Here is a 16,785-nt window from a genome sequence, read left to right as displayed (position 1 = left end):
CATCCCCAAACTTTTTACACAGGGGACCAGTTCACTGTCCCTCAGACTGTTGGAGGGCCGCCATATACTGTGCTCCTCTCACTGACCACCAATGAAAGAGGTGCCCCTTCCTGAAGTGCAGCGGGAGGCTGGATGAATGGCCTCAGGGGGCCACATGCGGCCCGCGGGCCCGTAGTTTCGGGATGTCTGGTTTAGACTGTTAACATATTGGGAATCACTAGAATAAGGTGAATCTGGATTACGGTAAGAGTGTAGTCAACTGAGGCAGAGTTGGCAGAAACTGAAGAGATGGGCATGGGCTGCTCTGTCCAGCACCTGCGAGGTGTAAGAGGAGATGATGCTGGCAGCTTGGGGACCATTGGCTTCTCCTGCTAATAATAATATACTGAAAATACTAGATATAAAATAAGTAAATGATTATTAGATGATTATTAGGAGTAGCCCAACACATAGGGAGAAATCTGAGCTGAAGTTTGGGACGGCAGTTGGAAAGCAGACAAAAGAAGACAGCACCAGGAAAATGGACAGAATAATCCATATAGGAGATTATACTGAACCTGTCTGCTTGGAAACTTTTTTGTTGCTGCCGTGATGATTCTGCATGAACCTCATCTCTGTGACCTAATGGCCTTTTTCCCATGGGACATATTCCAAGGCAAGAAAATCCAGAGCTCGTTCTCCAGGTACTGTGGCTTTTGTGGATCTATTTTGATTACTGTTAATAATCCAATATTAATAGTAATTGGAATAGCTGCCTTAGATTATATACATATATGTGTGTATATAAAAATATAAATACATATAAATCTTTTCCACAATTCTTCATAAAAATCCTTAATATACAAAGAAGTAAAACTTAGCACAACTCAGTACTTTTAAGAACAAATTGATTGTACACATACTAACATGTATGTATCCACACTCACCTTCCAATTTTATCTTCCCTAACTTTTGTAACTTTAAAAAATAAAAATTATTGTATTATTCACATGAAAAGTTGCTTATTTTAATGTGAAGATGTTCATTTTTCATTTCCTAATCTTGTATATTTGGATATTTGCGTACACATATATAATTTATATAAATATATATGTGCATTTATATGTCATGTCTATATATACAGTATATTACCTCAAAAGTATGTAAGTGCCCATGATGGGTGAACTTCTCATTTGTAATTCTCCAATTGGACAAATAAAACGTAACGACTAGTAGAAAAGAGCCATATGGGAACTCTTTTATATATCCTTATTTAAATGATGTTGAATGTAATGTAATCTTTTATTTCCAAGTTTTCATTTGACTTTCCTAAATTTCAAGGAGAAAAGGTAAAAAGTATTTGTGGCTGTACTTTGTGATGTAGAGGAAAGAGCCTGAGCTTTGAAGGCCAATAAATTTAAATTTATCTTTCTAGCTGTATGAACTTGAGCAAGTCACTTACTTTCTTTTTTCTTTCTTTGTTTTTTTTTTTTTTTCTTATTTACTTTTGCGATGGGGTCTCCCTCTGTCTTCCAGACTGGGAGTGCTGTGGCATAATCTCAGCTCACTCAACGTCTGCCTCTGGGGCTCAAGTGATCCTCCTACCTCAGCCTCCTGAGGAGCTGGGATGACAGCTGCATACCACCATGCCCAGCTAATTTTTGCCTGTTTTTTAGAGACAGTATTTTGCCATGTTGCCCAGGCTGGTCTTGAACTCCTCACGTCAAGCAATCCTCCAGTCTTGGCCACCCAAAGTGCTGGGATTACAGGTGTGTCAGGCCCACTTTATAAGAGTTTTTTTAAGTGTATAAAATAATAATAACACCAATACCTACCTCAGAGAGGGGATGGTAAGGACTGACTGAATTTACATAGTGGCTGATGTGTACTGGGTTCTCAAAAACCCTATTATGTGGATGGTTACTGTTATCTGACATTTACTTTTTAAGGTTATAATTTTTAAGCTATAAAAGTAACACAAATTTAAGGTAGGAAAATATAGAAAAATGAGCATGAAGAAAGAGAAAATGGAGGAAAAGGAGAACAATGAGGAGAAAGAGGATAAGGAGAAGCAGCAGCAGCAAGGGAGATGGAGAAAGATCACCTGTAATCTCCACCTAGACATGATCACTCTAATGTTTTAGTGTATAGGTTATCCTGTGGCAATTCCTCTACACACATGAAAAAAACACACACATACACTTTTTTTTTCTTTTTTCTTTTTTTTTTATTGCATTTTAGGTTTTGGGGTACATGTGAAGAACATGCAAGATTGTTGCATAGGTACACACATGGCAGTGTGGTTTGCTGCCTTCCGTCCCCTCACCTGTATCTGTCATTTCTCCCCGTGCTATCTCTTCCCACCTCCCCACCCCCCCGCCCCTCCCCCATTTCCCCCCAACGGACCCCAGTGTGTAGTGCTCCCCTCCCTGTGTCCATGTGTTCTCATTGTTCAACACCCACCTATGAGTGAGAATATACGGTGTTTGATTTTCTGCTCTTGTGTCAGTTTGCTGAGAATGATGGTTTCCAGGTTCATCCATGTCCCTACAAAGGACGTGAACTCATCGTTTTTGATGGCTGCGTAATATTCCATGGTGTATATGTACCACATTTTCCCTATCCAGTCTATCATCGTTGGGCATTTGGGTTGGTTCCAGGTCTTTGCTTTTGTAAACAGTGCTGCAATGAACATTCGTGTGCACACACATACACTCTTGACAGACAGAGAGAGAGAGAGGAAGAAAGATGGAGATAGATAACATTTTATAAAATTGCAATCACTCTGTGGTGGTTACTATTGAGTGTCAACTTGATTGGATTGAAGGAGACAACGTATTGTTCCTGGATATGTCTGTGAGGGTATTGCCAAAGGAGGTTAACATTTGTGTCAGTGGGTTGGGAGAGGCAGACCCACCCTCAATCTGGAAATCTGGGTGGGCATCATCTAATCAGCTGCCAGCATGAAATCAGTCATGGAAAGAGCAGATTTGATGAGTCTTCTGGCCTCCATCTTTCTTCTGTGCTGGGTGCTTCCTGCCCTCAAACATCAGACTCCAAATTCTTCAGCTTTTAGACTCTTGGAAACTTACACCAGTGATTTTCCAGGGTCTCTCAGGCCTTTGGCCACAGACTGCAGGCTGCATTGTTGGCTTTCCTACTTTTGAGGTTTTGAGACTCACAGTAGCTTCCTTGTTCCTCAGCTTGCAGACGACTAGTTCGTCCCTCTAGAGACCCCTGACTCACACACACTCCAAACATGCTTTCTAATATCCTTGTTTTGTTAAACTTAATTATATATGATAAAGATATTTTTGGGCCAGATAACAGAAAAATTTATTATTATTAATATGCATACAGTGTTATATTTGGAATAATATATTTTGAGGCCAGGCATGGTGGCACACACCTGCAATCCCAGCACTTCAAGAGGCTGAGGCAGGTGGATCACTTGAAGCCAGAAGTTCAAGACCAGCCTGGCCAACATGGTGAAACCTGTCTCTACTAAAAAAAAAAAAAGAAATAGCTGGGAGTGGTGGCACACACCTGTAATCCCAGCTACTCAGAAGGCTGAGAGACAAGAATTGTTTGAAGTCAGGAGGTGGAGGTTCCAGTGAGCCAAGATTATGCCGCTGCACTCTAGCCTGGGCAACAAAGTGAGACACTGTCTCAAAAAAATTAAAATGAAAAAAATATGATTAATTTATTTTTATTCTGCAACTATGCCCTTTAAAATTAAAATCTATGTTATCTTTTAATTAAAATAGTGTTTATTTCCTTAAATGCATATTCATACAGTTTATATTAATTGTAAAAACTGCAAGTGGAAGCCCTCTTTTATCTCTCCTAATACCCAAGTACGCCCCTTCTTCCTGCCTTCTGCGGTCCCACTCTCCTCTTCAGAGAGAACTGCTTTTCACAGCTGGGAGTGGATCCTCTCCTATCTTTTTCTACATTTGTGTGTGTGTGTGTGTGTGTGTGTGTGTGTGTGTGTGTGTGTGTTTATAGTTGTAGGTTTTTATTATACTTGCTTTCAACAAATTGTTCACTTAATTTAAATATATTCTCCATGATTTAGAAATATTTAGTGTTCAGAGAAAATATTTACACAGCTTTAGTTGAAGAGTAAAATAAATCATACATAGTTCACAGTTTATTTATATTGAATTATGCATAGAATTAGGTTAAATCTAGAAAATCAGTCACCTCAAATCCTTTTTGGTAGTGAATGGATATGGGTGAATGGAACATAAATTATAAGTAAAACATACTCAGGAAATCACTTAGGAGTCAGTGTAGAACATTTTACAAATGCAGTTCATTTGGCCTCACAAACTTTTTAAAAAGTTTATTATACATCCACATTTATATCCTGAGTAGATGTCTTCCTAATCCAAGCCTTAGAATTGGTATTGTATGTATAAATCAATAAAGTACCTATTACATTTTCATGTTTTTCCTAGTAACAATATCTTATGAAAGGACTCTAAGTTCTATAATAATACAGTACAATCAAGCTAAAAAATAACATTTTGGTCCCATAGAAATATGTTTCTTAGAAAGGGGAAGGATTATATAGCTAAAATAACAAGGATCTACTTGATATCAATTTATATACTCCTCCTGTAGTTCAAAAAGCACTCACCTATGTTTCCCAATCTATGGTACAGATCTGAATTAGTAAAATTGTGATGTAGACTTTAGAATTTGTTATTACACTTGTGAACATGTTCATGCAATAATAGAAAGAAATGCTTAAATAGCTAAAGCTGTATATGGATGATCTAGTAGTGATCCCTTCTCTTTCCGAAAATTCATTTACATGCAGTCTTATATAATGGGATGTGGAGTGGGACATTTCCTATTGCCTTGGAATTGGTGACTCGAGTCCAAAACTGAGAACAGGAAGAATCAAAGAGTGTATATTTTTAAAAGATCCTTAATAACTGGGCTACATGCCATCCAGAACTATTGAGAGGTTAGCTCTGCTATCATTATCCACTACCCAGTTCCTAGATCTTTTGGAATCTGTACAAAAAGATGGAAAGTTGAGGGAGCTGGAGAAAAGGAGGGAATCACTGGAGTTGGCCTTGTAGTGTTTTTGTACTGAGTCAACCTAGCTAAGCCAGAACTGTGTTTCCCAGAATTCTCTTCTCTGTGTAGTCAGGGATGGGGGTGGCCACAGTGACATTTGCATGAGAATTGAATGGCGAAAGTGAAGTAGCAGACATATTTACTTTTAGGAGGTCAGAGGCTATAGCAGCTCAGACATGTTGAACTGATTTTATGTAACTCAACAACCCAGTTCACAGTTCTTCTGACTCTTACCATATTTCTTCCTTCAACTAACTCCTGGATCAGATACATATTTAACATCTTGGCACAGTTCACCTGCTTTTACAAGGCTACCCATCTTCGACGTTGGAGATTCAGAAGTGTGAGACTGATGCAGGTTCCAGCTCAACCTTACTCTTCCCCACTTTGTGTTCATCTTTCCTTTCTGATATTCTGACCTGCCGAGGTTAGGCTAAGCACCAGATACGTAGAAGCAACAGCTGTACTATATACGTAAAGACGGGACACAAGTTTAGAGATTGAGGGTTCCCCAGTAAAGAGGGGAGACAAGGATCTCCCTACCCAAACTGCATGTTCTTTTTTTGTTTATTTCTTTTTAAAATATATTATCAATGTCTTGACTGACAAACTATAATTCTGTACATTTGTAGGATACAATGTGATCTTGGTAAATGTATAGAATGTAGCATGATTAAATCAAACTAATTAACATTTCTGTCACCGTACTTATCATTTCTTATGATGAGACATTTGAAAATACTCTGTTATTTTGAAATATATAATACATAGCTATTGACTATAGTCACTCTACTGTGCAATAAAGCTCAAAAGCTCTTCCTGCTGTCTATATGAAACTTTGTACTCTTTTGGACAACAACTTTTCCTCCCCCTCTACACGCTTTCTCCCCAGCCTCTGGTAACCATTATTCTCCTCTGTACTTCTATGAATTCAACTTTATTAGATTCCACATACAAGTGAGAGCATGCGGTACTTGTCCTTCTGTGCCTTGCTTATTTAACTTACCATAATGCTTTCCAGATTAACCCATGTTGTTGCAAGTGACAGAGTTTTTTCTCTATTTAAGGCTAAATGATATTCCATTGTGTATATATATCACATTTTTCTTTCTTTTTTCATCTGTTCCATATCTTGGCTGTTGTGAATAATGCTGCAATAATCGTGGAGGTGCACACATCCCTTCAACAAATTGATCTCATTTCCTCTGGATGTATACCCAGAAGTGGGGTTGCTGGGTCACACGGCAGTTCTATTTTTAGTTTTCGAGGACTATCCATACTGCTTTTCGTGATGGCTGTACTAACTTAAATTCCCATCAACACTGTATAAGAATTCCCTTTTCAGTGCAACTACTCCAAACTTCTTGGTTTTTTTTTTCCTGAGACAGGGTGTTGCTCTGTCACTCAGACTGGAGTGCAGTGGCATGATCATAGCTCACTGCAGCCTTGACCTCCCAGACTCTAGAGACCTTCTGATCTCAGCCTTCTGAGTAGCTAGCTGAGTCTATAGGCATGTATCACTATGCCCAACTAATTTTTTATTTTTTAATAGAGAAAGAGTCTCATTTTGTTACTGAGGTTGATCTCAAACTCCTGAGTTCAAGTGATCCTCTTGCCTCAGCCTCCCAAAGTGCTAGGATTATAGGCAGGAACCACTGCCCAGCCATCTTTTATCTTTTTGATAAATACCACTTGAATAGATTTGAGGTGATATTTCCCTGTGGTTTTAATTTGCAATTCCCTAATAATTAGTGATGCTGAGAATTTTTTCTTCTCCCTATTGGCCATTTGAATGTTTTCTTTTGAAAATTTTCTATTCTGGTCCTTTGCCTGTTTTTCAATCAGGTTATTTTCTTACTATACTGTTGTTTGATTTTCTTATATATTTTGGATATTAACCTTCTGTCAGACACATGGTATTCAACTATTTTCACCCATTCTGGAAGTTGTCTTTTCATTTGGTTAGTTGTTTCCTTTACTGTATGAAAGCTTTTTAGTTTGATGCCATTTCATCTGTCAATTTTTGCTTTGTTGCCTGTGCTTTTGAAGTCTTAGCAAAATATCATTGCCCAGACCAATGTCATGAAGCTTTCCCCCTATGTTTTCTTCTAGTAGTTTCATAGCTTCAGGTCTTATATTTAGGTCTTTAATCTATCTTGAGTTGATTTTTGTGTATAGTGTAGGATACTAGGGCTCTAATTTTACTCTGTTGAATGTGTATGTTTGGTTTTTCCAACACGGTTTATTGAAGAGACCATCCTTTCTCCATTGTGTGTCCTTGGAATCTTTGTAAAAAAATTAGTTAACCATAAATGCATGGGTTTTTATCTGTTTTTTTTTTTTTTTAAGTTCAGTTCAATCGGTAGACATGCCTACATTTATGCCACTACCATACTGGCTTGATTACAACCACATTATAATATGTTTTGAAGTCTGAGAGTGTAATGCCTCCAGCTTTATTCTTTTTGCTCAAGACTGTTTAGGCTATTCAGAGGTTTTTGTGGTTTCACATGGATTTAGAATTGTTTTTTCCATTTCTGTGAAAAATGACATTGGAATTTTAATGGATATTGTATTAAACCTGTAGATCACTTTTGATAGTATGAACATATTCACAATAATAATTTTTCTAATCCGTGATCATGGGGTATCTATCTATTTCTTTGGGTTTTCTTAGGGTTCTGTCATCAGCAATTATAATTTTCAATATACAAGTCTTTTACCACTTAGGTTAAATTTATACCTAAGTATTTAATATTTTGTTGCTATTGTAAATGGAAATAAAGAATAAAGAGTAAATGTATTATTTATTTATTCTTTCTTTCTGAGTAATTCATTATTAGTATGTAGACATGCTACTGATTTTGTATCCTACAACTTTACTGAATTTGTTTACTAGTTCTAGTAGTTTTATGATGGGATCTTGGAGTCTTTTATATATAAGATCATGTCATTATCCAATAGAGACAATTTCACCTCTTTCATTTCTATCATGATGCCTTTTATTGTTTCTCTTGTCTAATTCCTTTGGCTAGGACTTTCTGTACTATGTTGAAACGAAGTGGTGAGAGTGGGTGATATGGTTTGACTGTGTCCCCACCCACATCTCATCTTGAATTCCCACGTGTGGTGGGAGGGACCTGGTAGGAGGCAATTGAATCATGGGGACAGGTCTTTCCTGTGCTGTTCTCATGATAGTGAATAAGACTCATGAGATCTGACAGTTTAAATAGGTGAATTTCCCTGCACAAGCTCTTGTCTCTTGTCTACTACCATGTGAAACATGCCTTTCGCCTTCTGCCATGATTGTGAGGCCTCCCCAGTTGCATAGAACTATAAGTCCAATAAACCTCTTTCTTTTGTGAGTTACCTAGTATCAGGTATATGTCTTTATCAACAGCATGAAAATGGACTAATACAGTGGTTATCTTTGCCTTGTCCCTGATCTTAGAGGAAAACCTTTCAACTTTTCACCATTGGGAATGATGTTTGCTATGGATTTGTCACATATGGCTTTTATTGTTTATGTTGAAGTAAATGACTTCTATACCTAATCTGTTAAGAGTTTTTGTCATGAAAAGATGTTGAATTTTCTCACTTTTTATGCATCTATTGAGATGATCATATGATTTTTATCCTTCATTTTGTCAATATGATATATCACATTTGCTGGTTTGCATATGTTGAGCCATCTTTGAATTCCAGGGATAAATCCCACTTGATTGTAGTAAATAATTCTTTTGATGTTTTCTTGAATTCTTTTGCTGTTTTCAGTATTCCTTTTCTTTGATTTTTCAATAATTTGATTATAATGTGTCTTGGTGAACTCTTGTTTAGGTTAAACTTGATTCATGATCTCTGGGCTTCCTGTATCTAAATGTTATTTTCTTTCCCTTGATTGGGAAATTTCTAGCCATTATTTCCATAAATATGCTTTGTAGGCCCTTTTCATTCTCTTCTCCCTTAGGAATTCCTATTATACAAATGTTATTTTGCTTGCTGGTGTCCCATAATTCCTGTAGGCCTTGTTCTTTTTCATTTTTATCTTTCTCCTTTTAAGGGATAATTTCAAATTTCCCATCTTCAAATGCCCTCATCTTTTCTTCTCCTAGATCAAGTCTGCTGTTGAAAATGTCTATTGAATTTTTCAGTTCAGTTATTATATTCTTTATCTCTATAATTTTTTTATTGATGTAATATCTAAGTTCTCTTTTTGTTCATGAATAGTTTTTCAAATTTTACTTAATTTTGTATCCATATTTTCTTACAGTTCCCTGAACTTCTTCAAGAGGATTATTCTGAAGTATATGTCAGCCATTTTATAGATCATCATTTATTCTGGGTCCCTTAACAGAGATTTATCAGTTTCTTTTGGTGGTACAATAATTCCCTAATTTTTCATTATCTTTGTGTTCTTATAGTGAGGCTTGCTTATTGGAGGAGAAGGCCACCTCTTCTGGCTTCGCCAGGTGTTCTTTGATGGTGATATACCTTTATTATTTACTCTTGCCTGGAAGGTGGATGAGTTGGCTTGTGGCAACATTGAGCATGCAGACTTTGCTGTCAATTTCTCAAGTTGAGCTGGGTTGCTTCTTCTGTTCTGAGGGTGAATGGTATTGCTGATTGTGCTCTGTGGTTCAGTGAGACCACTGACTGGACTCTGCCATGAGGTAGAGCTGGGCACTGAAATTATATCTGATTAGGCATGGTTGTAGGATGTATTCCCTGGCTAGATGGCACTATTGTTTGGAATTTGTAGTTGAGCACAGCCATGCAATGGACTCCAAGGCTGAGTGAGGTCGCTGGGCTTATTGTCTGGCCACACAAGGTGGGCAGGGCCACACACTCTGCTCCACAGGTATATGTAGATATGGGCTTGCCTGCTGGCCTAGAGGAGGCTTAAGCAGAACACTGAGGTTTGGTTGAGTAACCATGCTGCAGCTGGGGTTGGGCAGCACCAGATGCTCCCTGCATAGGTAATTGCTGGCCTGCAGTTGTCTCCTGGCATGGGAAAGACTTAATGAGAAAACCAGGGCTTAGTTGGGTCACCTCTCCACTAGTACTAGACAGGGACAGATGTTCCTTCCTCAGGTAATTACTCATCTATAGTTGCCTCTCAACCTCGGGAAGACTTAGGGAGAGCACTTGGGCCATGTGGAGAAGGTGGCTAGTGATTCAATCCTAAGAGACCTGTGGACCATGTTTCCCGTAGTCTGATGTGCACCTCCATTGGCCAAAATTCGGAGCAACTACCAAAATTTGTGTGGTGATAGCTGCTGTGAAATCCACCCCCGTGGTTTTTTGTTGTTGTTGTTGTTGTTGTTGTTTGTTTGTTTTTGAGACAGAATTCACTCTGTCACCAAGACGGGAATGCTGTGGTACAATCTCAACTCACTATAACCTCTGCCTCCTGGGCTGAAGTGATTCTCATGTCTCAGCCTCCCAAGTAGCTGAACACCCCTTCTTTATTTCTAACTGACCCCATAGTAGCCCTGCTGTTACTCTCAATATTTCCCATAGGATGAGATGGGAGTGAGCCTGTTTCAACTGCTCCCCAGAATGGTGGGGAGGCTGAATGTCCACCTCCAACTCAGTTTTCCTACTGTAGAAACTATGAGTCCAGAATTCGTTGTGCATGGCACTGTGTTAGCCTGGGCAAGGGGAGTAGGCTTAATGAGAACCATTTTTCTTACCACTCAATCATGGCTTTTTTCAGTTCTGCAGTCTAACAGGGTGTCTCAGCCTTACTCCTGAGTTCTTGGATATTCAGAATGGTATTCTTGCCTGTGGACAGTTGCCAATTCACTTTCTGTGGGAGAGAGAAGCCAGAAAACTCCTGTTCTTCCCATCTTGACAGCATCACTCTCTGCATATTCTTCTGAGCTGGAACACTGAAGGCCCTCCTGGATGCTGCCAGTGGGGTACAGCAGAGGATGGAAGGGGAGTAAGTGGGAGACCTCAATGCAACCTCTGGAATTTGGGGCATGAGTGAACATAGAGTGTAGAGCCTGCCTCTTTCCTAAAGGTCTCTGAAGATAGCAGAGACCTAGGCTGAACTACAGTGATGTCGTATGCTTGGGAAGAAGATGGGAGCAAACTTTACCTTTTAGGAGATATAAAAGGATTTCTCTAGGGCTCCAGTATAGGAAGCAGAAGTCATAGGGCTGCCAGCGTGGCTATCTAGTGAGGGTTGTCTCATCTGGAGAGGAAGTTGGAAGTGTGGAACTATGGTAGGAGACAAATGTAGATATATTTACCCAATGGAGAAGTAGAGTCAAGGTCACCACCATCCTCTAAAACCAAATAGAGAATATCCATGCACAGAAGTGACCAGTGGCAAACAGAGCCAGGCCAAGACAAAATGAGTCCAAAGACATGAGTCACTGTAGACAGCCAGCCAGAGACCTTATCCCCTCCCTTGTGCCCCTTCCCAGCTCCTCTTCGCAAAATATATAGAGACCCACAGGTGGATAGTCTAGGGGAGAGGACATATCCCAGAGTCAGACTTAAGAGAATGAAGAAGGTGCAGTAGCTCATGCCTGCAATCTCAACACTTTTGGAGGCCGAGGTGGGTAGATCATTTGAAGTCAGTAGTTCAAGACCGGACTAGCCAAAATGTGGTGAAACTCTATCTCTATTTAAAAATATAAATATTAGCCAGATGTGGTGGTGTGCACCTGTAGTCCCAGCTACTCGAGGGGGCTGAGGCAAAAGAATTGCTTGACCCAGGAAGCTGATATTGCAGTGAGCTGAGATCGTGCCACTACAATCCAGCCTGGGCAACAGAGTGAGGCTCCATCTAAAAAAAAAAAAAAAAAAGAGGGAGGAGGAAAAGGAATTAAAAGAGAGGCCCACTTACCCTCACCTGTGCAAGTCTCTTAAAATACACATCAAGCTTTGCTGCAGAAGAGGACAGGAGATTTATAATAGTTTTGGGATTAGACTTTCAAACTGTATTGAACTAATTCTATTTTAAGTAACTAGATTTTAACGGAAACTAATGGAATGTGCCCAAAGGGACTTCTGATGTAACAGTGATTTGTGAAACATAAAATTGTTCCATGTTGAAATCCCCATTGCATTCAGATTTTTCAGTAAAGTGGTTACTTTACATACTCGTAAGTGGATTTATAAACACTTATATGGATTTATGTATGTGAATTTATATACGTATATATTCACACATGTATATCCCATTTATATAAAGGTAAATGATTTTGAGAGCCTGAGTACCTAGATTAGACTGAGCAAATATGTGGCACATGTGTCACACAAATTATCCCAGCCCCTTCCCTTGCCCAAGGCAGACATTACCAGTTAATCAATGTACCTTTTCATACTAAAACCAAAGTAGGACTCAGGTGCAGAATCTTTTTCAACCCAGCTTTTCAGGCAGCCACTTCCAAGAGATCACTGTTGGTACACAAGATGAAACCTATTACATGTCTGTTTAAGATTCTAGAACAGAGCACTGCAGCAGGGAGTCTGATTTTCAACAGTCAAAATTGATCTCATGAAAATTATGTTTTTTATGTGCTCAGAGCTCATTTATTCCTACTATGGACATAATTCTAGTAAACTTTATCAGCTGTCATCTGATTTACCAGTCCTTAGCATGATAGAGTGAGCTAATTAAGAGTTGGGATTTTACTAGAGAAAACAACACCCACACTAGAAAGCAAGGATGTTGACACTAATAATAATGTAGTAAAAATAATTTTTACATGCTGAGCACTCAGCTTTGTTATATATAGGTCCTTGATATGTATTTTCTTTTATCTTCATAGCAATGCTCTTAGGAAGGCAAGCACTATATACCCATTTTATAAATTTTAAAAGTTAGGCTTGCAAAACTTAAGCAACTTACATAAGAACACACAGTTGGGAGTCAATTCCAGATCTTTGTAATGCCAAAGTATATACTATTTTCTTGACACCATACAGACTATCCCTAAAATTGCAGGCTTTAGATTTCAAAGAGCATGGTAGTTTGGTGTTATATAATGGAGAGACAGAGAATTTCCTAGGCCTTGATGACATCTAATGGCATGAATTTTAGAAAGAATGTTTTTATTTTAATTTTTTAATTTTCGTGAGTACATAGTAGGTGTTTATATTTATGGGGCATATGAGATATTTTGATACAGGCATACAATGCTTAATCATCACAGCAGGATAAATGACTGTTCATCCTTTCAAGCATTTATCCTTTTTTATGTTACAAACAATCCAGTTATACTCTCAGTTATTCTAAAATGTATAATAAATTATTGTTGACTGTAGTCACCTTGTTGTGCTATCAGATACTAGATCTCATTCATTCTACCTAGTTATATTTTTGTATCTATTAACCATGCCCCTCCCCTTCCTAATACCCTTCATAATGTTTCTGATAAATACCCTGAGCAGGTAATATGCATTTAATTTCATATTAAATTCATATGCAATTAAGTTAATTGTGTACGAATATGGAAATACGGGATGTAGATAAATGTAGGGTACATTTTTATTTCTTTAATTTTTAAACTTAATTACATATTACTATGTAAATGTAAAAAGTAGGTAAATATAAAATATATTCTTGATTTCTTTACTTAACATACTATGTGTATATATTGTATTCTATTTATATCATGTTTTCTTATTAAGCCAGATAAATAGGGTATTTTAATATGTGACTATGTTTGTGTGTACATAAGCACAATGTGATATGACAGAATATAATATAAATTTCCTAAAAGAAGGTATTGAAATGCTGGCTATGGCTGACCCTATGCCCTACCCTCAACTTTGGGTTATTTTCATATGACAGATAAACTTGTTTCTTTTCTGGGTTTTTTTTTTTTTGTTTTTTTTTTTTTTTGGTTTTTGTTTTGTTTGTTTTTTTTTAATGGAGCAGAGAATGGGATCTTGGTGTTCTTAATTATTTTTGACTACTCATGATTTTCCCATTTTCACGCTCTCTTTAGCTCCTGGTTGAATCACTGGCCTCTAGTTTCAGAATAATTTTACATTCTGAAAACAATGTAAAATTATTTTTACCCTTTTACATCTAATTGAAATTTCTGGGAGAACCTTCCCTTGGTATACTTAAGAAATGCCCTCTCCATTTCTTTTTTTTTTTTTTTTTTTTTTTTTTATTGCGTTTTAGGTTTGGGGGTACATGTGATGAACATGCAAGATTGTTGCATAGGTACACACATAGCAGTGTGGTTTGCTGCCTTCCGTCCCCTCACCTGTATCTGTCATTTCTCCCCATGCTATCTCTTCCCACCTCCCCACCCCCCCGCCCCTCCCCCATTTCCCCCCAACGGACCCCAGTGTGTAGTGCTCCCCTCCCTGTGTCCATGTGTTCTCATTGTTCAACACCCACCTATGAGTGAGAATATACGGTGTTTGATTTTCTGCTCTTGTGTCAGTTTGCTGAGAATGATGGTTTCCAGGTTCATCCATGTCCCTACAAAGGACGTGAACTCATCGTTTTTGATGGCTGCGTAATATTCCATGGTGTATATGTACCACATTTTCCCTATCCAGTCTATCATCGTTGGGCATTGGGGTTGGTTCCAGGTCTTTGCTATCGTAAACAGTGCTGCAATGAACATTCGTGTGCACGTGTCCTTGTAGTAGAATGATTTCTTAAGTATATCACAGTGCCCCACCCCACCTCATCCTTTAGAAACTTCCCTTTGATTTGGCAGTATAATGGAGTAGGTAAAAAATGAAATTTTAGAGACTCAGAGGCTTGAGTTCAAGTCCTTGCTTAGCAATGTAGTAACTTTGTGATCTTAAGCAAGATACTTGATCTTGTTACGTACTTCCTCGTCTGTAAAAAAGGTATATCAGTGTCTATTCCTTAGGCCACTGTGAAGATTAAACAAGATAACATATGTAAAGTCAGATTAAACCCTCAAAATTTGTTTCCTTAATTATTTTTATTTCTTAAACACTTTTAGGATTGCCAGGAGGTTAATCATCTTTGCCCAAGTACTTGCTATGGGATAATTTCCTGAACCCAACAATTTGTTCAAAAGAAAGAGGACCTTCCCATTTGCCTGTCTTTGTGATTAATTATGAATAAAGTAATTGGTAATCATTAATCTTTGAGGTGATTTTCAAGTCCACGCAGATTACAATTCAAGAGACTTTTCTGTAGACACCCTCCTTTCTATGGATTTTATTATAAAGTTTTAATGCCCATATTTGGATATAGTACAACTATTTCCCTGAAAACCAGTAACAGTAACAAAGGTATAGTTTAGGAAATTATTTCATTGCAATAACCAACAGACTGGAGCAATAAAGAGAAAATCTCTTATTTAGTATCAGATCCTTCAAGGAGAAAGAAAAAAAGAAGCTTTTTTATTTTCCAAAAAAAGTGACACTGTTTTCAAGTCTGCCTCGTTCAGAAATCTCCTCTTTATATCAACTCAGGTTCATTATGAAATCCCACAGGAAGAAAAAACATCAACTTCACAGCGCATTGTTGGGCCTGCTTAATAAAAGCAGTGCCTATTTGTTATAATCTTTCATTCTTTGAATTTAATGAGACAAGGTACAGCATATTGCCGTGAACACATATACAAAACCAAATCCTTTTCCTCAAGCGCAAGGAAAAAATTCCGTATAAAACTCCAGCTCAACATTTTTTTTTTTTTTAAACAGAGTCTCACCGTGTCTCCCAGGCTGGAGTGCAGTGGCACAATCTTGGCTCACTGCAACCTCCACCTCCCTGGTTCAAGCGATTCTCTTGTCTCAGCCTCCTGAGTAGCCGGGATTACAGGCGCTCGTCACCAGGCCCAGCTAATTTTTGTATCTTTAATAGAGACAGGGTTTCACCACGTTGGTCAGGCTTTTACTACATCTGTATATGGTGAAGTCCACTAATGGACATCTCCCATAGTTCAATAAAGCAAAACAAGAGTCTTTCAGGTGGGTGGTCTTATACACAAATGTATGGTAGCCTGTATTCTGTCACTGACCGGATGGATTCATGGTAAGATAGAGTTAGCACTATCCTTTTTCCTCTAAAAGAATGTCACAGTGCCACTTCTCTTTTCCCCCCTCTTCCCACTGCAGGTTCTCAGCTGCTCAGTTGTATGCCCAGCTTCCCTGGAAAAGGCTGACCCACAGAGTGGTCATAGGCCCAGCTCACCACCGGTCAACAGAAATGTCCTGCCCATGTCTGGCGTCAGGCCAACGGAAGGAAACCTCCAAAGGTAGGGAGCTAAACGTTCAGGAAGCAAAGGCTATGAAGCAAATGGTGATTGCATGAGTGCAGCCAATGCTCCCTTGTCGTCTATTAGCTGCTTGTTGGCTAATACTGGTTCTAAGGGGTCTGTATCTATATCTATTTTATTCATATTCAGCATTCTGTATATAAAAGAATATCAGGGCTGAGAAAATCTCTCTTAGAGCAAAGAAAAGAAAATTACCCAGAATCTTAGCACTCTAGCCCAACAACTAATTACATATGAATAGAATTTTTTATCCCAGATTTTTCTATATACATAGACATATACATATATGCAGTTGTAATCATTATGGTCATACAAGTTTTTACCCTTTTCTTTTTCATTAAACATCCCACATTCAGGCAGTCTTCATAATCATCATTTAAGTGACAGTACTAGGCTTTGGCAAGCTACTTCTTGCCAGTCAGATCTGGTCCACTAACTGTTTTTATGAAGTTTCATTGGAACACAGCTACAT

General features: G+C 38.3%; 1 long non-coding RNA gene across 1 annotated transcript in view; it reads left to right on the top strand.

The window, feature by feature from the left end:
- LOC141583733 (uncharacterized) overlaps positions 1-16,359 on the top strand; it is a 308,184-nt gene extending 291,825 nt beyond the window's left edge. Inside the window, exon 3 of the long non-coding RNA XR_012516592.1 lies at positions 16,153-16,359. This is a non-coding gene — a long non-coding RNA (uncharacterized LOC141583733). The remainder of the gene's footprint in view (positions 1-16,152) is intronic.
- The last annotated feature ends 426 nt before the right edge of the window (positions 16,360-16,785 follow it).

Source organism: Saimiri boliviensis, chromosome 2 (genome assembly GCF_048565385.1).
Source record: "Saimiri boliviensis isolate mSaiBol1 chromosome 2, mSaiBol1.pri, whole genome shotgun sequence".
NCBI classification, from domain to species: Eukaryota; Metazoa; Chordata; class Mammalia; order Primates; family Cebidae; genus Saimiri; species Saimiri boliviensis.
Note: the sequence above shows the minus strand (reverse complement) of the source record. Positions and strands in the feature narration are given on the sequence as shown.